The following is a 26,174-nucleotide window of genomic DNA, read 5'->3' as shown; positions in this document are numbered from 1 at the left end:
GTCAGCAGCAGCTTCCTGGCGCATTGTCTATTTATCCCTTCCAATTGCCCTCTCTGGCTGCGCACCCTAAGCTACTCCTGCCGCTGCTGTAATGTTTACAGTGCTACAGCTCTTAGCAGCGCTGGAGACCTAGGTGCGAGCACTGAGAGGGGGATCTGCAGTCTAACGTCCGCCGGCGGGAGCGCCTTATTATACATATCTACCCGCTCGCGGACCCTTTCTCTTGCACACGGCCCGCTGTTACCGGCTCGTGGCCCCCTCTAGTATTGCACACGGCTCTCTGTTACCGGCTCGTGGCCCCCTCTAGTATTGCACACGGCCCTCTGTTACCGGCGCGCGGGTCCTCCCCCACAGCAGCAACAACCCTTAAAACCCTATCCACTAGTATTATTATTAAACCCACCTCACCCATCACTGTGCTATCCTGCCCCTTCACCAATCCATCAATACAGCTCCGATGGGTATATATATATACATATACAGGCACAATAAATGTACACGTTACCCTACTGTTTATAAAACATATATACATCTACTATTCCCACATATAAATTTCATTAACATATATATACATATTACCAAAATACAATTATATCAGTTTATAACCTCTATGTCTATTTATACATATATATATATATATATATATATATATATATATTATATTATATAGCCTGATATAAGGCTACATTCTCCCCCTGGTGATCCATGATCCAGTATAGATTATCTGCTGGATCACCACCCTACTACGTAAATAATCATACCTTAAGCTCTCCCTGTCTTATGTTTAATAAGGTAATCATTAAAAATATGGCCATAACAATACAGTGCTAGCATGTGTCACCCTAGGTATATTGCATGGTATCCCTAGTTGGTCATATGTAAGTATAGTAGGGGGCCGACACATCCTTTTTGGCCTATCCCACACCTGTTCCTCTTCTATCTCACTATAAAGATGCGAAGATCTATCGGAATTATCTGATACTCTCCTGCTTTCAGTATCATGATATTCCAGATGTTCTTCCCAAGGGTTATTATCACTGAGCTTTTGGATGTTACCTTCCACATGTCCTAGAGAACCCTCAGTAACATGTTCATCAGTAAATTTGTCAAAACCCAAACAGTCATCCTTATAATAATACCCTTGTACCTCTGACTCATCATCTATGTCATCCACAATACTTAATTCATTATGTATTACATTTCTATTTCCCATTCTTTCATTAGTTGTGCAGGTATTATCATTTAATTCAAGCCCTTCTAACCGAACTTCTTTCCCTATAGGTAATAGATGCTGCCTGTGATATGTCAGTATCCTGTTTTCTCCTGACTCAGGCTTGATCTTATATACAGGTAAGTTTGAAAGTTTCTCAACAATCACGAAAGGATCTTCCCTCCACCTATTTGAAATTTTAAACTTTCTAGGTGTCCCTAGGAGTCTCAGTAAGACTCGATCCCCCGGAACTAACTCATGATCACGTATTCTCCTGTCATATCTGGTCTTATTTTTTAATCCCAATTTCCTGGCTGCACATTCAGCTATATCATAAGCCTCCTGTAGTTCCTCCCTTAACTTCTTTATGTATTTTAGGTGAGAGATAGCAGGTTTGTCACTAGTGGATATCCCCATACATACATCTATAGGAAGCCTGGCTTCCCGACCAAACATTAAGTAGTAGGGAGAATACCCTGTGGCTTCATTTTGTGTACAATTATATGCATGTACTAAACGGTCAGTATGTCTTTTCCAGTACCTTTTATCAAGAGGATTCAATGTTCCCAACATATCTAACAAGGTTCTGTTGAACCTCTCAGGTTGGGGGTCACCTTGTGGATGATATGGGGTTGTCCTTGATTTAGTTATCCCACAAATTGCACAAAGCTCTTTTATTAGTTTACTTTCGAACTCTCTACCTTGGTCAGAGTGAAGTCTGTTTGGAAGACCATAATGGACAAAAAATTTGTTCCATAATGTGTTTGCTACGGTAGTTGCCCTTTGATTTGGTGTTACGTAGGCCTGGGCATATCTGGTAAAATGATCAGTTATCACTAATATGTGGCATTTCTTTCCTGGCTCTACTTCTAGTGTCAAAAAATCCATGCATACCAAATCCAAAGGCCCATTACTGTTAAAATTTACTAAAGGGGCAATTTGCTTAACTACAGTTTTTCGAACTATACAATTTCCACAGTTTCTACAATAGTCTTCTATTTCTTCCCTCATTCCTGGCCAATAAAACCTATCGGATATTAACTTAAAAGTTTTATCACACCCTAAATGGCCATGGTCATTGTGCAAAGCTTTCATCACTATATTTCTGTGCTTTTTAGGCAGAACTAACTGTTGCCTTTCACTTCCTCCTTGTTTTTTAGTTACACGATATAAAAGCCCATTTGTTAAGAATAACTTGTTCTTCTGTCGTTCAAATAACTTAGCTTCTTTGGTAACTAGCGAGGGCTTATGATCCCAACTCTGTGTCATTTTTACTATTACATCTCCTATATCTGGATCTTGATTTTGATCAGCTTGTATTTGACCTCTCCTAAATTTTGGCAATCCTTCTAGCTCCAAATTACTCAGCCAGCAGTATGATAATGGAAGAGCTTTGGAAGTGGCTCCTAAAGAACTTAACATTTCTCCTGGCATCATTTCTCCAATTTGTATTTGATGACATATCCCTTTCACATCTCCCATAGGCACTTCAATCCATTCATCTTCAACATCACTGTTGCCTTGGTTGGGGATCCTGGACAGTGAGTCAGCATCAATATTATTAATCCCTGGTCTATATTTTAAAGAAAAATTGTATAAGGCCAATGATGCAAGCCATCTGTGTCCAGTAGCATCGAGTTTTGCTGTTGTTTGTATATATGTTAAGGGGTTATTGTCAGTGTGTACCTCAAAAGGCACACCATATAAATAATCATGGAATTTTTCTACTACACACCACTTTAAAGCTAAAAATTCCAACTTATGTGTAGGATAGTTTCTTTCACTAATGGATAGGCCCCGGCTAGTAAAAGATACAGGTTTCAGTTCACCTTGGTACTTCTGATATAATACCCCTCCTATTCCTTCTTGTGAAGCATCTGTGTGAAGCACATATGGAAGGGATGGATCAGCATATGCTAAGACTGGAGCACCAGTCAGTTTTTCTTTTAAAGCTTGAAAAGCTATTTCACATTTATGGTCCCATCTATTTCCGAATGGTTCACTTGATTTGAACCAATGATTGGAGATTGCTTTATTGGCTTTCTTTTTATTATTTGGAGGATAACCCTTAGTCAAGTCAGTGAGAGGCTTTGAAATTTTAGAATAATTTGGGACGAAACGGCGGTAATAACCGCAGAACCCTAAAAATGATCTAAGTTCTTTCAATTTAGTTGGGCGGGGCCAATTCTTTACTGCATCCACTTTGGCAGGGTCAGTGGACACCCCTTCCCTCCCTACAATGTGTCCCAAATATTTCACAGAGGACCTACATAGTTGGCATTTATCAATGGATAGCTTCAATCCTCCCTCTATTAATCTATCCAACACTTTTAATAGTCGGGAGTTATGTTCAGCAAGGGAATTTCCAAAAACAATAATATCATCTAGGTAGACAATAACTTCTCTGTAGTTCATATCCCCTATAACTTTCTCCATAGTCCTTTGAAAGGTAGCAGGTGCTCCCTTTATACCTTGCGGCATCTTCAAGAATTCAAAGAATCCCAATGGGCAGATAAATGCTGTTTTTTCTCTGTCTTCTGGGCACATAGGGATCTGATAAAATCCATTTCTTAGGTCGAGTACAGAAAACCACCTGCTTCCTTGTAAGCAATCCAATGCCTCATCAATTTTTGGAACTGTGTACTGATCTGGTACAGTTCGAGAATTCAGTGTTCTATAATCCACACACATACGGATTTTTCCATTTTTTTTTTTTGCTATTACAATTGGAGAGGCATATGGACTACGGGACTCTATAATGATTTGGTTCTCCAGTAATCCCTTCAGATGTAACCGAACGTCTTCAAAGTCCGCAGGTGCTATCCTACGGGAGCGCTCTCTAAAAGGACTTGTGTCATTTAACTTTATGCTATGCTCTACTCCTTTTGCTTCTCCTAAATCCCATTCTCCTGTTGAGAATGCTTGTTTCCTGCATTCTAATTCCTTGATTAAAAAGGTCTGGTCTTCTTTTAATAGGTCACTTTCCTGAAAACAAACATCAAATTCGTTCATACTTTCGCTAAAATTTATTTCTGGTTGCACCAGTAATGTATGTCCTACATCTACAACTCGCCCATCTTCATTCTGGCACCAATTTGATAGTGCTTGGTATAGCTGGGTGTTAGTCCCCACAATCACAGGGGGTCCATTTCTTTCTCCCTGAATTTCAGGACATATAAGAGCAATAAAAGGTACTTCTAAAGGCTCTTCAGAGTTTTTCCTATCAAATTCAAGGGTTACTTGTACATATCCTAAGTAGGGATATTTTTCAACACTTAATCCCCAAATGACTAACCCACTGAGTGGTTGTATGGGTATATCTGATATATGATCATTATACCAAGTTTCAAAGATTATAGACACCTGGGATCCACTATCTAAAAGTACCTTACAGTTATTTCCATTAATAGATGCAGGAACTATGGGAGTAGGCCCCAATAAACCCTCTGGCACTTTTCCATTCCACCAGGAATTCCCCATTGCACAGAAGCTGACTTCTAGGGGGACTGTGAGGGGTTCACAGCCCTCCCCTGTTCGTTTCCCTGCCCCGTAGAATTTCCTTGATGTGCGTTATAATTGGTTACAGGAGTCCTTGAAGATGATCCATCAGTATTAGCATTACATTCAAAGGCTCTGTGTCCTATCCTACCACATCTAAAACATCCTCTTCCTCTATTATTGTAAGAATTTCCCCTTCCAATACCTCGATCGGATGAATTGTTATTACTCCTCTGAGAAGAATTTCCTGAGTTTCGGCTACTTTGAGAGGATATAAATTGCTCTATTTTCTTATTTTGCTCCTCTATCATTTTAACTATTTTATCTTCTAAAGGATTTATTTCTACAGAGGGTTGAACAACTTTAACTTTTTTTACGGTTTTTTCTCTCATTTCAATTAGTACTTCTTCCTGCTTTATTTCTTTTAACAATTCATTAAAAGTAAGAATAGGTTCCCTTGTTCCTGAGCATCTAAATTTATGGGCTACAGAATCAGTTGTCAATGCTCCCCTCAGTAACTGTTTCATTCTGCTTCTATCCACTTCATCCCGTGTAATTCCACCTTTTTCTACTATCTTGTATAAAAGTTTGTCCAATCTTATTAAGTACGTACTTAACTTTTCTCCAGGTTCCTGAAACGTATGATGTAATCTAGATGTTAAATCCCCTACATCTTCTAACGTACCATAGGCATAATCTAGAGCCTCGAAATACGTCTCAAGAGTAGCTTGAGGATTACTTCGTCTAGCTGCTTGTATTATTCCCATGGCGGGTCCCCTTAGGCTTTCAACCACTCTTTGTCTTTTTATTTGATCAGGGCATTGCCATTCCTCAGCTTGTTGAACAGCAGCTTCCTTCCACGATTCGTACGTTTCTTCACCCAGTGGTACAGGCACCGTCCCAGAAAATATTCGTAATCTCCTGTAGCTCCCTTCATAGTGCCAGCGTTCTAACTGGGTAACTACTCTATCTACCATCGTCTCAAACTGTGACCCATCTACATTTGCACCATTTCCTTGTGTATTACTATGTGCATTTTCCCTTTCAGGGGTATCCCTAGAAGTGGATATATGTGCATTACTAGCTTCCTCATCTTTCTTCTTAGGCCAGATAATATGCCACCTCCTCCCAATTTCCTCATTTGCCATTATCATTATTGGTATCATACATGGGTCTAGTTCCCTTTCAGTCTCTATTAATATGGCTATTTCCTCTCTCCATTTATCCACAATTTTAGGTCTTTTGACCCCATATAATTTGTCTATAATTGTTCTTATGACTTCTTCATCTGAAAATTCAGAGAAATTCCCTCCTATTGCTATACATTTTTTAGGATTTTTTTCTTTTTGCAAACACCAAGTGTATATATCCTCTCCTGTTAAATTTTCCATTTTTACTAAGATCGTAATCTCAGCAGCAATGCCTCCAAATGTAACCCCCCCTTTACCGCTCTAACTATAGGTGCTAGGTCTCTCACCAAAGGGATGGTTACTCTATCTAGTAATGTGCCTCCACCCAAGCTATTGATGGACTACAGGCTGCCTGGGATGCCTGAATTCTGGTAGTATGTAAATTATAGTAATTATGTTATCTCTAGATGAATGTCAATTAATACATATTACTCATGTACCTGTTCTTTTCTTCCAGTTCTTCAATCAACGTCCAGCAACAGCAGATGGTAAGTATAATATTTTTAATAAAAGATAACACTTCCCACACACATATATATGTATATTCAAATATATAGTTTCCTAGCTACCCCACCTTCCTATACAATTTAATTGCATGCAATACAAAAAAACTATATGGTTTAAACCTCAATAAATGAGTGACCCGGGTACTCTTAATGAAATAGATAGTGCACTATTAGGGCCCATAAAATTCATAAAAGTAATAACAATTTAACATTACACTGAAATAATAACATCTTCCTTTAGTGACTTTCAATATGTTGATGAATTGTTCAGCTCAAGGTAGAATGTTACTGTTGCAATTTCTGTTCTGTAGAGTGTCACTTATGTATCCTTTTCTCTAGCTAAATAGAAAGTATCTATTCCTTCAAGTTGGCTATCTCTTTTCCACAATAAAAGTATGCTTGTATCTACTCAATATTATATCCAACTCCTCTGTGAGGTTTATCTCTGGTGGTTTTGTCTCTTAATGCTGAACAATGCTCCCATTTACTTTTACTGTATAAATGTCCTTTTAACTCCTCTGAGGCTTTGTTTTTAAACTGTCTCTTAAGCGATGTTTTCAGTAAAGATATTAAACAAAATATATTAACAATCTTGGTTGTTTCTTAGTCTTTATCTCCTGGCTCTATGCTGTAAATACCTTAATAAGTTTCATATGATGTCATGGGGATAATAACAGTAACCTGGGTTCCACGGGCTCCTAAGAGTACTCTTTACAGTACATCAATTCACTGTACTTATTCAGGTACTGCCGGCTTTCTTTCCCCTTTACTGGTATTAAAATTAGGCAGTTTACATAGAGACAGTCAGTAACTGTAGAGGTAATTATTTGACTAGTTCATATATTCATGTTACCCCCACTCACTGGAATCATGCAGGTTGTTCAACTTCTCCAGGGCACTACCCAAATACTGTGTTACCAGAGAAAAGCACTAGGAGTATAGAGTGGCTATTATCCGCTATGCTCTCTATATTAGTAAACTGCTGCCTTAATAGTCTATGGTCACTGCTTAGTGCTGCTGCTTCTATCCTAGTATAAGTTAAATGTTCCTCAGCTTATTACTGTCTGCTGTGCATAGTATTAAGTAAGTGGTAGCTTTGTTTTTCACTTACATATCCACAGCACAACGGTACTGCTCTGAGTGCTCCCCCGACTCCTCCTCTGATCAGCAACTGTCAGGCAGGCTCCGCCCCTCTACTGCTTATTGGGCCTCTGCTTCTGCTCTGCCTCTAGAGGGAAGGGTAAGCTAATTCTGCCGTTGGCGTCAGTGTTGCCATGGCGCCATGCCATCACCTCCGATGGATCCAGCCTTGCACCGCCGCTCACCCGAACATCACCGTCGGCACAACACCACAGCGGCGGCTCCTGGCGCGATCTCCGCCTCTCCACCTGACACCTCAGCGATAACAAGGTCAGTCAGCAGCAGCTTCCTGGCGCATTGTCTATTTATCCCTTCCAATTGCCCTCTCTGGCTGCGCACCCTAAGCTACTCCTGCCGCTGCTGTAATGTTTACAGTGCTACAGCTCTTAGCAGCGCTGGAGACCTAGGTGCGAGCACTGAGAGGGGGATCTGCAGTCTAACGTCCGCCGGCGGGAGCGCCTTATATATACATATCTACCCGCTCGCGGACCCTTTCTCTTGCACACGGCCCGCTGTTACCGGCTCGTGGCCCCCTCTAGTATTGCACACGGCTCTCTGTTACCGGCTCGTGGCCCCCTCTAGTATTGCACACGGCCCTCTGTTACCGGCGCGCGGGTCCTCCCCCACAGCAGCAACAACCCTTAAAACCCTATCCACTAGTATTATTATTAAACCCACCTCACCCATCACTGTGCTATCCTGCCCCTTCACCAATCCATCAATACAGCTCCGATGGGTATATATATATACATATACAGGCACAATAAATGTACACGTTACCCTACTGTTTATAAAACATATATACATCTACTATTCCCACATATAAATTTCATTAACATATATATACATATTACCAAAATACAATTATATCAGTTTATAACCTCTATGTCTATTTATACATATATATATATATATATATATATTATATTATATAGCCTGATATAAGGCTACATAAATATAACCTAAATGCCCATCTCAACAAGCCCTTAATGTGTATTAGAGCATACTAGACTAATATAATCCCAGATTATTTGTACATATTATTGGCATGCACAATGTCTTGAGTTAACAATGTAAAATGCTTTTCTTCTGTCATACTGAATTATTATGTTTTTTACTTTTACCTATACTTTAATTTGCAGATTTGCATTTTCGACAACTTACAAGGGGGGAATACGGTAGCACAGGGGTGTTCCGATATTGGCCAAGTTCAGTGTAGAAATTCTAGATGACTTGTCTAATGGTCACTGTGTGGCTGGCAGAGTGGCTAGGCTGCCACTGGAATTAGACTACGGGGAAGTGAGACAGATCACCACCAAGGGATAAACTATGGAGCCCATTAAGTGATGAGTGATAAAACTTGAGGTGTTTACTAACTAAAATTCCATATGTGGAACTGTTGTACCCCAATGATAGTCTGTTACTGAATACATATTAATTAAGATGATGGGGCATGTTTTCTACAAACCACATTTAAAATGCAGTTGTGGTATGAAAATATCATATTGCGAATTACTGCTTGCGTCTACCATTGCTGGGATGCTGGGACAGAGCGTCTGAGAAAGCCCTGTCCCAGTAAAAGGTTAGAAGGAAAGTGAGAGCTCCCACTGTCACTTTGCTTATGCGTCTGGGGCTCGTGAGGCTAATACGTATGCTGGTCAGTGGGGAGGAGTCTTAAAAAAAAAACGCAATAGTATAGCCCTTTGCGTTAGTAACTGGGGCTACGCTTTGGATTGCAAAGCATTATGGAGCTGGATAAATTTCTCGTTTTAGCAGCCCCCATATAGGGGCAAAATAGAAAGACTTTTGTTATCAGTGCTAATACTAGTGTACTGCAAATATCGGCATATCTAGCAAATGAAATCAGGGGAATTTTGCACATATTTTGGCCAAAACATTTAAGCTTGCAGCCCATTGTCAAGGGACTCCAATCTATGCAAGGCTCTATACTAGTATATATGCTAAAAAAAACCATGGGTGTATTTAGGGGAGAGGCCGCCCCTAGGCACAACAGATGCTGTGCGGCGATCACTTGCTCTGCAATCTGCCCCCCCCCCGTCCATCCGCGGTGCACTGCGGCCCGCGGGCTGGACAGCGAACAGTGTCCAATTAGCGGGACTGTCCCGCTGTATTCGAGACAGCTGGGAGGTATGATGTATTGCACAAATCTACAATACCCCTTTCACACAGAGGTTTTAACCGGGTCATTTTCGGTGTGAAAGGGTCAACCCGGGTTGAAATTCCCGGGACTTCTACCCAGAAATTTTCCGAAGATGGAGACACGAGAGTTTTGACCCAGATTGAGCCTTTAAAACAGAAGAAATACCCGTGTTGATACACAACTTACGGGGTAGAAAACTGCTTAACTGAAATGAAAATGCAGTATGTCTCTGTTAGCAGTTGTCTTCTCTCACTGATTCTGCCCTCTGTGTATTTTCTGTATCTCTCCATAGTGGGTTTCATTAACTATTTCTCTCTCCAATCTTTAACTGCCACTCTGTCCATTTCTACATCCTATTGCCTATGTTACCATGGCAAGTCACACGGTCATCTGGTTTTCTATTAATGCATTGTTTTTGTTTGTTTCTCAACTAAATTATAACTAGTTAATTTCTAAGTTGAACATTACTTTGAAGTTCATTAGCACATTACTATCTAACATAATATCTAACGTGTTTGCAATTGTGAGAACATGCCTTTACTGTTGTACTGCTCTGGATGGTACTACATAAACACCCACCAACGTCAGGTCGTCAGCACATTCAACTATGTAAAGAACAAAGTATTTACTAAGAATATTTAATTTATTCAGATCTAGGATGTGTTATTTTAGTGTTCCCTTTATTTTTTTGAGCAGTGTATATACCAATGTATGGTTGAACCGGCACTCGTCGCTGTAGTTTAGCTGGTGTAGATGCCTTCAGTGAAAATATGGATGCAATTAAGGATAGGAACTGCGTCAGCATTCTATAATGCTGACGTTTCAGTACAGCTAATGTCACCACACAAGCCTTGAAAACGATGCATTCGCTGCACCGAAACGTCCGCATTATGGAATTGTCTCTGACACTTGTAATGTACTAAAATGTATATTTGCATCTACAATTGGAGTGCCGCAGTTCCTTTCCTGAATTGTGTATATAGCTATATCTAAAAGTTCAAAAAGTTTTGTAGCTGTGCGCACCTCTGGGATCTAGAACCAATAGTCATGCATCCAATCTCAGTACTTAGTTACCAGACTCAGGGTGATTACTCATCCAAAAGTAAGTTTGTAAATTCCATTTAGATATCTTCAGCAATCAAACAATTTTATCCTTTTGGTGGTGTGACCTTTTCTATATTCTCTGCTCCACACTCATCCACCAGTAGGAGGAGGTGAGTGTCATTCGGGTTGGTTGTAGGGTATCTCCGGAATAAACCCTGCTAGACACTCACAGGCTTAATCTCCAAAAGTCATAGATTGCTGCATACAGGTTTTCAACGCGTACAGGTTTCGAACACGTTTAAGCTTTAGGCAGCTCTTTTTCCAGGCTCATAGAGGTGCGCACAGCTGCAAACAGTTTTAGAACTTCTGGATCTATCTTTGGGAGTGTTCATGACCTCCCTACCAACTGTTGCTGCATTATTGTTTTGAAGCGCAAGTTTTCTGTTCTTTGTTTTGTGTATATATAATAGCTCGCAAATGTACAATATACTTGCCGGGTGCCATCCAAACGTGCAGCCGCAAGGCAGTTTGGGAAATTGCAATCCAGAGGCGGCACTCTGTAAATATTGAAACAAAAAACAATTGTTTCATTATTTACCCGTTTACACTGCACTGCTACCTGGGTCCTTCCCGGGACCAACCCTGCAAGCTAGCCAGGTTAGATTCCCGGGTCACTGGACCCGAGTTGGGCCGTTTCCACTGACATAAATCCCTGGTTCATGTGCAATAACCCGGGATTTTCTTGTCAGTGGAAAAAGGGCATAACAGTCCATGTTTTAGGTGCTTGATTTAATAAATATAACTGAGGTTCTGATTGTCACCTGTGCTCAAGTACAGCTATACTTAAAACCTGGACTGTTTGTGTGCCTTGAGGACCATTGTTGGGGACCCCTGGACTGATTGGACAAGATCCATCTGTCCCTACAGGTTTCACCTGAGATATGGATATTCCTCATATAACGCCATTCTAAGATGACTTTTTATATAAGGTAAGCCTTTAAGGGCAGAAAATGTTAAGTCTTGTAGAGAGCAACTGAAGTGCAAAGTTGTAGGAGTCAGGCATCAATGGAGGAGAAAACAAATGTATTACCTAATACTTAATTGACTTTTTTACTTTTTACTTGCTAAATAGACCCCGCTGTCATAATATTATAATGTTAAAAGTGTTTTAGTGGACATATCCAGGGGCGTAAGTTCATCACAGCCACCCAGAGGTAAGTTGGAGTTCTGCCCCCCTTAAAAAAAAAGGAAATAAAAAATGGTGTGTGCAAATGTATGTGTGTGTGTCTATAATATATATATATATATATATATATATATATAAACACACTCAACTTACAGAATTATATTATATAGATAGTACTGGCCTACAGGGACCAGAGCCCACAGTGAATTGGCAGAGCTCCAGATAAGCAGTGTGACAACGGCCAGGGGGTCAGGGTCAGACTCACGAGAATCAGCCATCTGCAGCATTCAGAATCAGCATTCATCAGGGAGTCCCATGACTCCCACCTCACAGTCCAGCAGCAGTGGTGGGTGCACCGTCACTTCCTGCAGCAGAGGCTAGGTGGTACCAGGTGGGAGCGGTTCCCTATTGTAGGTGTTAGCAGGGCATCTGGGATAGATCCAATTAACTATTTAGCAGCAGGTGTGCCGCAGAGCTCTGTTAGAAGAGCAGCGGTCACACTTGGATCCAGGGCCGGTGCAAGGTCTCTCTTCATCCTAAGTAAAGCTTCAGCCTAGTCTCCCCTAACCTGCAACCCCTCCCCGCTTTCACCACCACCACCTCCCGGAGGCAAGATGCAGGTGGCCACTAGGTGAATTAGGGATTTGCATCATTAAACATATACAGAGAAAAGGGACAACACTCAAGTGACTTTTTAAAGTGTGCCGGTATTACGCCGGCATCCTTTCTGCTGGGTAGCCATAGTTACATCCGCTTCCTATGTGCCTTCAGATGATTTGATGTTACATGTGTCAGCATGGAGGAAGCACTGAGACACTATGTGGTACAGCCTGATAATGGTGTCTGCACCTGATTAGACCCGCAGCACCAGCCAGAGCAGTGTAAAATGCTTGGACCCCACCCTGAACCACAGAGGTACTGCTATACATGCAGGTGCCCCTTCAGGGCTTGAAGCCCAGAGGCAGGCGTTTCCATTGTCTCTGGGAATTACACCCCTGGACATATCACCTATAGACATATTACTCTAAATATATGTGCATTTGAGTTATAATGATGTTTAAAAAATTATATTTACCAAAATATTTATTATAGATCATTAAATAAGCATTTGGCCAAAAAAGTACAATACAATTGTGTGATCTAAAAAGTTCTACTTTCTGAGCAATTACAGTAAATTAATAAACTTTGGATACAGCCACACTATTATTGTTAATGTGGGGGAGGAGAGACAGGCTTGTAGCTCAGGAGCAAAATCAGTGGGTAGGAGAGGGGAAATGATTTGTATATTGACTGCCTTGATGCAACAGGGCCAGGGTACATACATACCTCCCAACATGACCCTCTCCAGGAGGGACACAATGGTCTGCTTCTGGACTTTCTCTTAATTCATGATTGTCGGCACCTGTGTTGACAGGTTAATGGATAAGAAAGGTGTTTCAGCACAGGTGATGGTAATCATAAATTATAAGGGAAGTTCAGAAGCAGAGCATTCTGTCCCTCCTGGAGAGGGTCATGTTGGGAGGTATGTACATATAACAGGTCTGTCTGTGTGGACATACAGTATACTTTAATAATTTGATACTGGCATTTTCAGTAACACTAGAAGCTATGTTTCAATTCAAAAACAATTTGAACAATGAGAACCTATGGAAGAGTAAATTGTCAGATTGTAGCCAAATATAAGGCTTCTCTATTGCTAATACATTTTCTTCTGAATGTCTTGACTTGAAGCATACTTTGGATTTATTATAGATAGATCATGTTTAATTATTCTTCCCATCCTTTCCTGTTTACAGGCTTTTGTGCAGCCTGTCTGATCTGTGGCCTTTGCTGCCTTTTCGGACCATGACCTGACAGTCATTATTATGTCTTTTATCTTCTTTTTTTTATTAGACTAATCAGGCGTGACAGTCGGCTTTTCAGAGATCCTATCCATTACACTGTCAGTAGAGTAGGCTGATGTACTGTAGGCCAAGTGTCAACATAAGGTGAGGCAGAAAATCAGCAGCAATCTGAAGCTAATTACCCTGCCTGGAAGTTAATTAAATACTTGTTAGGAACAGCAGGATAGATCCTAATTAAAGTTGTCTAATAACAGAGCTCTGACATAAGCTGATGCTGAGCTTTCCTACAGGGTTTAAATAATAGTACAAAGGGCAATAATACCTGTCTCATCATGGGGTCCAGGATAACCCTAAAGATGTACATTTATCTCTATTTTTCTCCACTAATTTGCCACATAATGTGCACGGCAAGCATGTGTTTCATTTACACATTTTCATTTCAGTGTCTTAGAAGTCTTCACAAAGGAATTGCTACTTTTAGGAAGGACCAGGCATCTGCTTCCAAAAATTAACCCCTTTTTGTGCTAAAAATTGTTAACAAGCAATGAGAAGGATGAGAAGTTAAGTGTTTTTCCGCAGCATTTACACAGTCGTTTGTTATGTAGTCTTGATCAAAATATCACATTATGTGTATTTCTGTAGGATTATTCAGGTTCATCGTTTACTTAATAAGACTTTCTCCTTTGCTATACTCTCTGTATGCACAATTATATGTCTTGGCTCAATTAAAGATTTATTTTAAAACCATCCTGACATAAGCAATGATATTCCTTGTAGTATTCATAAGATATATTTTTATATTTGCCCAATCCATGGAGTTACTTAATTGAAATAAATAAATAAAAATTATATATATATATATATATATATATATATATACACACCTCCCAGCATGACCCTCTCCAGGAGGGACAGAATGCTCTGCTCCTGGACTTCCCTCTTACTGCATGATCGCCATCACCTGTGCTGAAACGCCTTTCTTATCCATTAGCCTGTTCAACACAGGTGTCGGCAATCATATATATCATATATATATATATATATATATATATAATTGAAAGTCCTGTGAGTGCCGCATACCCACTTGTTGTTGCATTTGAAAGTTCTGCAGGCACCTGGGCATTTGCGTTTTTTTAGTAAATGTGGTGTGTGTGTGTGTGTGTGTGTGTGTGTGTATGTATACATATATATATATATATATATATATACATAGTGGAGGTCATTCCGAGTCGTTCGCTCGGAAAATTTCTTCGCATCGCAGCGTTTTTCCGCTTAGTGCGCATGCGCAATGTCCGCACTGCGACTGCGCCAAGTAAATTTGCTATGAAGTTTGGATTTTTACTCACCGCTTCTTCTTCGCTCAGGCAATCGTAGTGTGATTGACAGGAAATGGGTGTTACTGGGCGGAAACAGGCCGTTTTATGGGCGTGTGGGGAAAAACGCTACCGTTTCCGGAAAAAACGCGGGAGTGGCTGGAGAAACGGAGGAGTGTCTGGGCGAACGTTGGGTGTGTTTGTGACGTCAAACCAGGAACGATAAGCACTGAACTGATCGCAGATGCCGAGTAAGTCTGAAGCTACTCTGAAACTGCTACGAGATGTGTAATCGCAATATTGCGAATCTTTCGTTCGCAATTTTAAGAAGCTAAGATTCACTCCCAGTAGTCGGCGGCTTAGCGTGTGCAATACTGCTAAAATCGCCTTGCGAGCGAACAACTCGGAATGAGGGCCATTGATCGCAGCAGCAAATTTGTTAGCAGTTGGGCAGAACCATGTGCACTGCAGGGGGGGCAGATATAACATTTGCAGAGAGAGTTACAGTAGATGTGGCTGAATTATTTTGTTTCTGTGCAGGGTAAATACTGGCTGCTTTATTTTTACACTGCAACTTAGATTTCAGTTTGAACACACCACACCCAAATCTAACTCTCTCTGCACATGTTATATCTGCCCCCCCCCCCCTGCACTGCACATGGTTTTGTCCAACTGCTAACAAATTTGTTACTGCGATCAATTCTGAATTAGGCCCATAGTTGACATCCGTGGTTGTAGCAACTAGGCACTGCAGGATTTGAATAATGTATTTATGTGCAAAAAAGAGTACAGGCATAATAATCCATCACAGTGTGATGGATTATTTTGCCTGTACCCTGTTTTGCACATAAATACTTTATTCAAATCCTGCAGTGCCTAGTTGCCTCAACCACGGATATCAACTATATTGGATGCCTTGTCATTACAGCAGGGGCACACAGGTACTTTGATTCTTTATAGAATGTCAGCTAATACCGGACTGCTATATATATATATATATATACATACACACACACATACACTGTAACATATCTGAGACAGTTGTGGTTAGAGATGAGCGGGTTCGGTTCTCCGAGATCCGAACCCCCCGAACTTCACCCATTTTACACGGTTCCGAGGCAGCCTCGGATCTTCCCGCCTTGCTCGCTTAACCTGAACGCGCCCAAACGTCATCATCCCGCTGTTGGATTCTCGCGAGATTCATATTCTATATAAAGAGCAGCGCGTTGCCGCCATTTTCACTCGTGCATTGGAGATTGAACGGAGAGGACGTGGCTGCGTTCTCTCCCTGAAAAGCTCCGTAATCTGTGCTCAGTGTGCTGCAAATATCTGTGCTCAGTGTGCTTTATTGTGGGGACTGGGAACCACCAGTACATACTTATACTTATAGTAGTACAGTACAGTAGGCCATTGCTGTATCTTGCAGCTCTGTGTCACTGCAAGTATCCATTCCATATCTGTGCAGCATTTTTGTGAGCAGTACTGTATATATAGTATTACAGTGCAGCATTTTGGTGACCCAACAGTATATAGTTGTGTACAGTAGGCCATTGCTGTATCTTGCAGCTCTGTGTCACTGCAAGTATCCATTCCATATCTGTGCAGCATTTTTGTGAGCAGTATATATAGTATTACAGTGCAGCATTTTGGTGACCCAACAGTATATAGTTGTGTACAGTAGGCCATTGATGTATCCTGCAGCTCTGTGTCACTGCAAGTATCCATTCCATATCTGTGCTGCATTTTTGTGAGCGGTATATATAGTATTACAGTGCAGCATTTTGGTGACCAACAGTATAGTTGTGTACAGTAGGCAATTGCTGTATCTTGCAGCTCTGTGTCACTGCAAGTATCCATACCATATCTGTGCTGCATTTTTGTGAGCAGTATACTGTATATAGTATTACAGTGCAGCATTTTGGAGACCCAATAGTATATAGGTGTGTACAGTAGGCCATTGCTGTGTCTTGCAGCTCTGTGTCACTGCAAGTATCCCATCCATATCTGTGCTGCATTTTTGTGAGCAGTATATATAGTATTACAGTGCAGCATTTTGGTGACCCAACAGTATATAGTTGTGTACAGTAGGCCATTGCTGTATCTTGTAGCTCTGTGTCACTACAAGTATCCATTCCATATCTGTGCTGCATTTTTGTGAGCAGTATATATAGTATTACAGTGCAGCATTTTGATGACCAACAGTATATAGTTGTACAGTACATTACGCCATTGCTGTAGTATCTTGCAGCTCTGTGTCACTGCAAGTATCCATTCCATATCTGTGCTGCATTATTGTGAGCAGTATATAGTAGGACAGTGCAGTATTTTGGTGACCAGCAGTATACATATATAGTACAGTAAAGTAGGCCATTGCTCTATCTTGCAGCTCTGTGTCACTTCTAGTATCCTGATCAGTGCTCAATATCTGCTGCATTGTTGTGACCAGTATGTATACTGTACTGTGCGACTTGTGTTATACACCTGGTGATTATACATCCTGTAATCTGTACTGAGCGATGTGTGAGATACACCTGGGGATTATACACCCTATATACTGTACTGTGTGATGTGTGAGATACACCTGGGGATTATACACCCTGTAGTATTATTATTATTATTATTATCCTTTATTTATATGGTGCCACAAGGGTTCTGCAGCGCCCAATTATAGAGTACATAAATAATCAAACAGGAAAACAGCAACTTACAGTTGATGACAGTATAGGACAAGTACAGGGTAAATATACATAGTTACATCAGCAGATGACACTGGAATAAGTATCAGGTGGCAGAAGACTGCTGGATGTGGTACAGTTGAAGATTATTAAAGTAAGACAAAGGATAAGCACATGAGGGAGAAAGCCCTGCTCGTGAGAGCTTACAATCTAAAGGGGAGGGGTAGACAGACATGGGTGACACAGATGGGGCACATAGAGAACGTGGAACAGAGGGTTAGGATGAGATTTGGCTGGGTTTGGTGAAGAAGTGGACCCCCAGAAGGCACAAGTCAATACTTAACATTGCAACATTTTACTGGGCTATGCAGGAGAAAATTAAAAATAGGGGAAAATAAAAAAAAGAATCAATAACTTCTACCGCTTTCAAAAAGGTCAATGGAAGCTGAAATAATGGATAACTACCTCATGGAAGCCAGATACAGTATACCAAACAGTACTTAGCAGAGTTAGGAATGAGTGCTTATGAAATACAGTAACATTTTGTCATAATATTTCAGAAACTGCATGGCTGGTCTCTTGCACTCTTTTGCTCTAATACACCACCTGCTTTAGGATTTATATTCAAAAACATTATGTCTTCATAATCCCAAAAACATCAGTCTTCTTGGAAAGTGGTTTGTTCCTTTGTAAGGGAAAGAGAACAAACGTTCTCAAACAACGGTTTCTCAATTTCTTTTTCCTCTCGGAAGGGATTGTGGATTCGCAGGAATATCTGAGCATTTCTGTAATCAGAAAGCAGCGACGTTCTACAAATGTTTGCGAATAATTCCAGTGATTTTGTCATTTTCTTCCAGTGATTTGGACCAATAATACCATTGATTAGAACGAATAATTCCAGTGATTTTGTAATTTTCTTCCAGTGATTTGGACCAATAATACCATTGATTAGAATGAATAATTCCAGTAATTTTGTAATTTTCTTCCAGTGATTTGGACCAATAATACCATTGATTAGAATGAATAATTCCTGTGATATTGAGGTGCTTGTGTCGCTTAGCTTAGCTGTCCAGCGACCACAGTGCACCTCTTTTTCTCTTTGCTTTGCATCATGTGCTGTTTGGGGCCAATTTTTTAAGTGCCATCCTGTCTGACACTTCCATATATGTCCAGTGGTACTGCCATTTGATATAATTCCCGACATTACTGCCATTTAATTCCAGTGATTTTGTCATTTTCTTCCAGTGATTTGGACCAATAATACCATTGATTAGAACGAATAATTCCTGTGATTTTGTCATTTTCTTCCAGTGATTTGGACCAATAATACCATTGATTAGAATGAATAATTCCTGTGATATTGAGGTGTTTGTGCCGCTTAGCTTAGCCGTCTAGCGACCACAGTGCACTTCTTTTTCTCTTTTCTTTGCATCATGTGCTGTTTGGGGCTAATTTTTTGAAGTGCCATCCTGTCTGACACTGCAGTGCCACTCCTAGATGGGCCAGGTGTTTGTGCCGCCCTCTTGGGTCACTTTGCTTTGTCATCCAGCGACCTCGGTGCAAATTTTAGGACTAAAAATAGTATTGTGAGGTGTTCAGAATAGACTGGAAATGAGTGGAAATTGTGGTTATTGAGGTTAATAATACTATAGGATCAAAATTACCCCCAAATTCTATGATTTAAGCTGTTTTTGAGGGGTTTTTGAAAAAAAACACCCGAATCAAAAACACACCCGAATCCGACAAAAAATTTTCATGGAGGTTTTGCCAAAACGCGTCCGAATCCAAAACACGGCCGCGGAACCGAATCCAAAACCAAAACACAAAACACAAAAAATTTCTGGTGCACATCTCTAATTGTGGTATAATACAGTAGATAGATAGTGTCTAGTTAGACAGTCAATAGATAGACACCATATGTTAGACAGTCAAAGGTCGACATGAAAATGGTCGATATAAAAAAGTAGACCGTTTTTTAATTTTTTGTAGTTTTGTCAATTGGGACCCCCAATTGTAGAAAGGCATCTCCTCGCGGTGCTCGCTGCACTCGCCACAAGGTTTATAACCAACTCTATGCCGACATGGATAGAGAAGGTATGAAAAAGTCCAAAAACATGTAAAATTGACAAAAAACCCTGTGTCTACCTTTTTTATGTCTACCATTTTCATGTCGACCTTTTGACCATGTCTACTTTTTGACCCTGTCGACCTAATGTCTGTCTAACATATGGTGTCTATCTATTGACTGTCTAACTAGACACTGTCTATCATCTGGATACCAAAACGGTATCCGGTCTCTCGGTCTACCACACTTAAGTCGACCATGTCTAGATCAACCACTGTTGGTCGACAGTAAGTAGGTCAAAATGGTTTTTAGGTCGATGTGGTCTCTAGGTCGACGTGTCATAGGTCGACATGAGTATTTAAAAAAATTTTCTTTTTTTTACTTTTTCCTGCTTTACGATCCATGTGGACTACAATTGGGATCAGTAACGAGCACAGCGGTAGCGGAGTGAGGCCTCTTGCCTGAAGCATGGCGAGCGAAGGAAGCCATACGAGGGGACACGGTGCACTAATTGAGGTTCCCGGTAACTCTACGGAGAAAACGATTAAAAAAAACCTCATGTCGACCTTGTACATGTCGACCTAGAGACCATGTCGACCAATAGTTGTCGACCTAGACACTGTCGACCTAAGTGTGGTCGACCCTATGATCCACACCCAGGAAAAACATATGCACAATGTTTATTAGCAAATGGACAAACTGACAGACCTCACGTTCTGCTTCATTCTCTTCAAAGCCGTCTTGCAAAAGATACATTAGAAAACAGACATAATTACATGTATGCACAACTCAGGACAGCCCACAATTCTGTGGAGACATAGGGGGTCATTCCGACCCGTTCGCACGCAGTGGTTTATCGCTGCGGTGCGAACAGGTGCGGAATGCGCATGCGCGGCAGGTGCGGAATGCGCATGCGCGGCAGGCACAGTGCGTGACGTTGCCCGGCAGCAGGGGTCGCCGGGTTACATCGTGACTTACAAAGGAAGCGGTCGCAGAGCTGACCGCTAAGAAGATTGACAGGAAGGAGGCGTGGCAGGGAGGATCCGGACCGTTTGGAGCCGTTTTCGGGGAGTGGTGAGTATAACACAGGCGTGTCCAGCAGAACGGAGGGCGGAGGAGTGACGTCAAAGCCGGGCCCATCATCGCTGGATCCATCGCACAGGGTAAGTAGCTGCAGGGCTGGTCTTGTTATGCTTGAAATTTTTTTAGCTTAGCAGGGCTGCACAAGCGATCACAGCCCTGCTAAGCTAAAATACACTCCCCGATAGACGTGTACTAGTTGATTGCAGCAGCAGCAAAAAGTTGCTGGCTGCGATCAACTCGGAATGACCACCATAGCCTTTAAAGGGAGAGATGTACTAAGCTTTGGAAAGTGATAAAGTGGAGAGAGATAAAGTACCAATCAGCTCCTAACTGCCATGTTACAGACAGTGTTTGAAAAATTACAGGAACTAATTGGCTAATACTTCATCACTCTACACTTTATCGATTTCCAAGGCATGTAACAAATGTTTTATTATTTTAATGAAAGTAAGAATTGCCAAAAGTCACTTTTTTTTATCTCTGTATATTTATCTTCCAAATCCACAGAATAATAATTCTGAAATTGTTTAATTAGAATAATATTAAAAACCCTAAGAGAATGACAAAGACTTGCTCACTTGTGTAAAAATGAATGAACTCAATTAACATAAAAGCGGCAATATGCGGACAGCCATTCAGAGATTTTTCACCAGTGTCCCGCACCTCAGATGTAATTGTGTACAACAGAAGTTCTGCAGTTCCCATAGTTACAGTTATACTGGTACAGTTAGCGTAGTGCTACTGGTTTCCAATGAATATTAACTTGTGGTGCTTCCCCATTGCGTCTTGTCCATTTTCCATGACTGTATGAAGATAAAGAGACAGCCAGGAAGCACCACAAGTAAAATGTTCCCTGAATCATTAGCAATATGAGTAACCAAAGATCCGAAAACATTCTTAAATGTCTAATGTGTGAATGTCAGGAATTACTTTCATTGCCTGGATAAGAGAACTACTGTATACTGCAGCCAAAGACACCCCACCTCAACCTGTACGCACAATTCCTGCACTCGAATTTTATGATCTTGGTGTAATAATTCATGGGTTGTAGGCAATCAATTATTCTGGCAAAGTGAACCCATTGCCTTGCCTAGCCTGTCTTCCTTCGTCATGGCTGAATAGCACATCTTCCCTTAAGAGCAAGATTACATGTCCATTCAAAACTATTTAGTAGTTGCATACATATTTTCAAAAACATAAAACAAAACCATGAACTCACTATCCCATGACAGAGGAAATGCAAAGTTTGTCTGGCTAACATACACAGAGATACCAAGAGGGTAGGGGAGCGGGTGCTAATTACCCAGGCCCAGACTTGTCTAAATTGCCAGATAGGCGCCAAGGCCAGCTATACAGACAAAAGAATACCCACAACTCACGGCACAACGTCGCACTGGACTGGACCTATACAGCAGTACCACTGGACTTATACAGCAGTACCCCTGGACTTATAGAGCAGTACCAAGGCCTTATATGGCAGAACCTCTGGACTTATACGGCAGTACCACTGGTCTTATATGGCTGCACCACTGGACTGGACATATACGGCAGTACCACTGGACTTATACGGCAGTACCACTGGACTTATACGGCAGTACCACTTGACTTATACGGCAGTATCACAGGACTTATATGGCAGTTTTACTGGACTTTAATAGCAGTACCACTGGACTTATATAGCAGTACCCCTGGACTTATATAGCAGTACCCCTGGACTTATATGGCAGTACCACTGGACTTATACGGCAGTACCACTGGACTTATATGGCAGTACCATTGGACTTATACAGCTGCACCACTGGACTGGACTTATACGGCAGTACCACTGGACTTATACGGCAGAACCTATGGACTTATACGGCAGTACCACTGGACTTATACAGCTGCACCACTGGACTGGACTTATACGGCAGTACCACTGGACTTATACGGCAGAACCTCTGGACTTATACGGCAGTACCACTGGACTTATACGGCAGTACCACTGGACTTATACGGCAGAACCTCTGGACTTATACGGCAGTACCACTGGACTTATACGGCAGTACCACTGGACTTATACAGCTGCACCACTGGACTGGACTTATACGGCAGTACCCCTGAACTTATACAGCAGCACCACTGGACTTATGGCAGCACAGGACACCACCCCTGGACTTGTGGCAGCACAGGACACCATCACTGGACTGCTAAAACACAACAAAGCACCACTGGACTGGACATATACAGCACCACCACTGGACTTATGGCAGCACAGGACACCACTACTGGACTGATGCAGCACAAGCAGCACCACTGCACTGGACTGGACTTATACAGCAGCACTGAACTTATGGCAGCACAGGACACCACCACTGTGACTGGACTGATGCAGCACAAGACACCACCACTGGACTGATGCAGCACAAGACAGCACTGGAATGACACAAAAGAGCAGGTCGCCACCCCATGCGCTACACCACTTTCCCACACAGACATGTCCTTTTGCTACACTCTCCAGGACTGGAGTAAAAATAGGGGTGACACGCGGCTCCTTATATGGAATCCAAAACCCGCGAGAATTCGACAGTGGGATGAAGATGTTTTGCCTCGTTCTGGTTTCCGAGTCTGGCGGGAAGTCCCGAACCGGACTCGGTCCGGGCTCGGGACGTGATGTTCGTTAGGGTTCAGTTTTCAGGGAACCGAACCCGCCCTAGTAACATACATTGCTGGTAATAAGGGAGTATTAATCCCAGACACAGCATTTCCCAACATTGGTAGGAACACATACCTGAGGCCACAAAAGGGGCAGTCAATGCATATTGTGCCTTATTCAGAGATGATGCAAATGCATTTGTACACAGTGGCTGTGTGAAAATATGCAAATGTTGCTGCTACCTGGATTTGCATTGAGACGCCCATTGGCAGCTTGGCAAATTGCAGCGGCTGCGTACAAAGACGCAACAGCTGTTGCAGATCAGTCAATTATCGAAGTTCTACGTAGCCCTATGTTTGTGCAGCATGGCCACAGGAATAAAGACGCTGGAGACATTGCAGCAGGGCCGAAACTAGGTGTGGGCCAATGGTGCCTTGCCCACAGCGCAAATGCACTGAGGGCGAACCATCTGGCAACACACCCTCACGGCCAGTAGTTGATTTACCGCCTGCCTGCAGAGCTATTTAACAGAACGCATTTATAAATCCAGTGCCCCAGCAGACTGTCAGTACATTGCTTTAAGTGTGACAGCTGCTGGGTGCCTGCTCCGCCTCTTGAACGCACAGCTCTGCTCTCTTGATCTGCAGTCTGTGTGCACTGCACTGTCTTTTGAAGTTGTGCTGCGTGTGAGACTTCCTGATTCCTAGATGTGACATCTTCTCACGTCACATGGAGAGAGCAGGAGAGGAACCTGGCCAGAAGAGATCCTGAAGTGGACTGCCATCCACTCCAGATTGTATGCATAAGCAACATCACAGACACAAAGTAAGTTAAGGGAGGGGGAGCTGTAGGGGAATAGGGGGTTGCAGTAGACAGCCATTCATCAACATTCACCGGCCACTACTCGTGTGCTGGATGAGGAGGAGGGAGGGAGCTGTGCTAGTGAAGAATGCAATGTGTATTACAGATACTAAAGAATGTATGCTGTTTGTGGGCAGAATGTTGGAGCATAGCTGTTATACTGTTCATGTGCATGTTAGCTGCTCTGTGCTGTGTTCTGGATAATTATGAGACAGCTACAGTATATATATATATATATATATATATATATATATATATATCTCTATGGAAAAGATGGGTGGCACTCACAGAGGACTGTGACAACAATAATTACAACGACAGAGACTACGCTCTTACTTGCGGTAACCGCAAGTAAGAGCGTAGTCTCTGTCGTCGTTATTATTGTTGTCACAGTCCTCTGTGAGTGCCACCCGTCTTTTCAAGATATTTGTGCATGCAGCAAGGGAAGGCACCGGGGCAGTTGTGTGGGTAACATTGAGTGCCGGTTATTTGGAGTACTATATATATATATATATATATATATATATATATATATATATATATGTATATATATATATATATATATATATATATATATATATATATATATTAGAGATGTGCGGCTGGCACTTTTCGTGTTTTTGTTTTGGTTCTAATTCCACTTTCTTGTTTTGGTTTTGGATCTGGATGATTTTTGAAAAAAACATAAAAACAGCTAAAATCACAGAATTTGGGGGTAATTTTGCTCCTACAGTATTATTAACATCAATAACAATCATTTCCACTCATTTTCAGTCTATTCTGAACACCTGAACACCTCACAATATTGTTTTTAGGCCAAAAGGTTGCACCGAGGTTGCTGGATGGCTAAGCTAAGCGACACAAGTGGACAACACAAACACCTGGCCCATCTAGGAGTGGCACTGCAGTGTAAGACAGGAGGGCAGATATAAAAAAAAGGCCCCAAACTGCACATCATGCAAAGAAGAAAAATAGTTGCAATGAGGTAGTTGTATGACTAAGCCAAGTGACACAAACAATTGGCCCATCTAGGCGTGGCACTGCAGTGGCAGACAGGATGGCAGATATTAAAAAAGGCCCCTAACAGCACATGATGCAAAGAAGAAAAAAAGGTGCACCGAGGTTGCTGTATGACTAAGCTAAGCGACACAACCACCTGGCCCATCTAGTAGTGTCAAGCAGTGGCTGAATGTCAAGAGTGGGCCACAATTGTTCGGTCCACTGACATCATCTCTAGCACGCTCCAGTCACTTTAAAAAAAAAATCTGCAATTGGTGGATTTATACGGCAGTACCACAGGACTAATACAGCAGTACCCCTGGACTCATACGGCAGTGTCACACAGGATGGCACTTTTCAAAAACTAGGCCCCAAACAGCACCTCATGAAAAGATGTCGAAGAGGTAGCTGTATGACTAAACAAAGCGACACAAACAATTCCCACTGGAATTATACATCCAAATCACTGGAATTATATGTCCAAATCACTGGAATTAATTGATAAAATCACCTGGAATTAATAATTATACAACTAAATCACTGGAATTAATTGGCAAAATCACTGGAATTATATGTCCAAATCACTGGAATTAATTGGCAAGATCACTGTAATTAATAAATATACATCCAAATCACTTGAATTATACGTCCAAATTACTTGAATTAATTGGCAAGATCACTGTAATTATACATCCAAATCACTGGAATTAATTGTCAAGATCGCTGTAATTAATAATTATATGTCCAAATCATTGGAATTATAT

The 26,174-nt window shown here is 41.5% G+C and overlaps 1 long non-coding RNA gene across 1 annotated transcript in view; it reads left to right on the top strand.

Moving 5' to 3' along the window:
* Positions 1 to 1,133: 1,133 nt before the first annotated feature.
* Positions 1,134 to 26,174, top strand: part of LOC135020137 (uncharacterized) — a 59,415-nt gene continuing 34,374 nt past the window's right edge. The window contains exons 1-3 of the long non-coding RNA XR_010217619.1: positions 1,134 to 1,350; positions 6,356 to 6,386; positions 7,526 to 7,814. This is a non-coding gene — a long non-coding RNA (uncharacterized LOC135020137). The remainder of the gene's footprint in view (positions 1,351 to 6,355; positions 6,387 to 7,525; positions 7,815 to 26,174) is intronic.

This window comes from Pseudophryne corroboree, chromosome 2, assembly GCF_028390025.1.
Source record: "Pseudophryne corroboree isolate aPseCor3 chromosome 2, aPseCor3.hap2, whole genome shotgun sequence".
Lineage (NCBI taxonomy): Eukaryota > Metazoa > Chordata > Amphibia > Anura > Myobatrachidae > Pseudophryne > Pseudophryne corroboree.
Note: the sequence above shows the minus strand (reverse complement) of the source record. Positions and strands in the feature narration are given on the sequence as shown.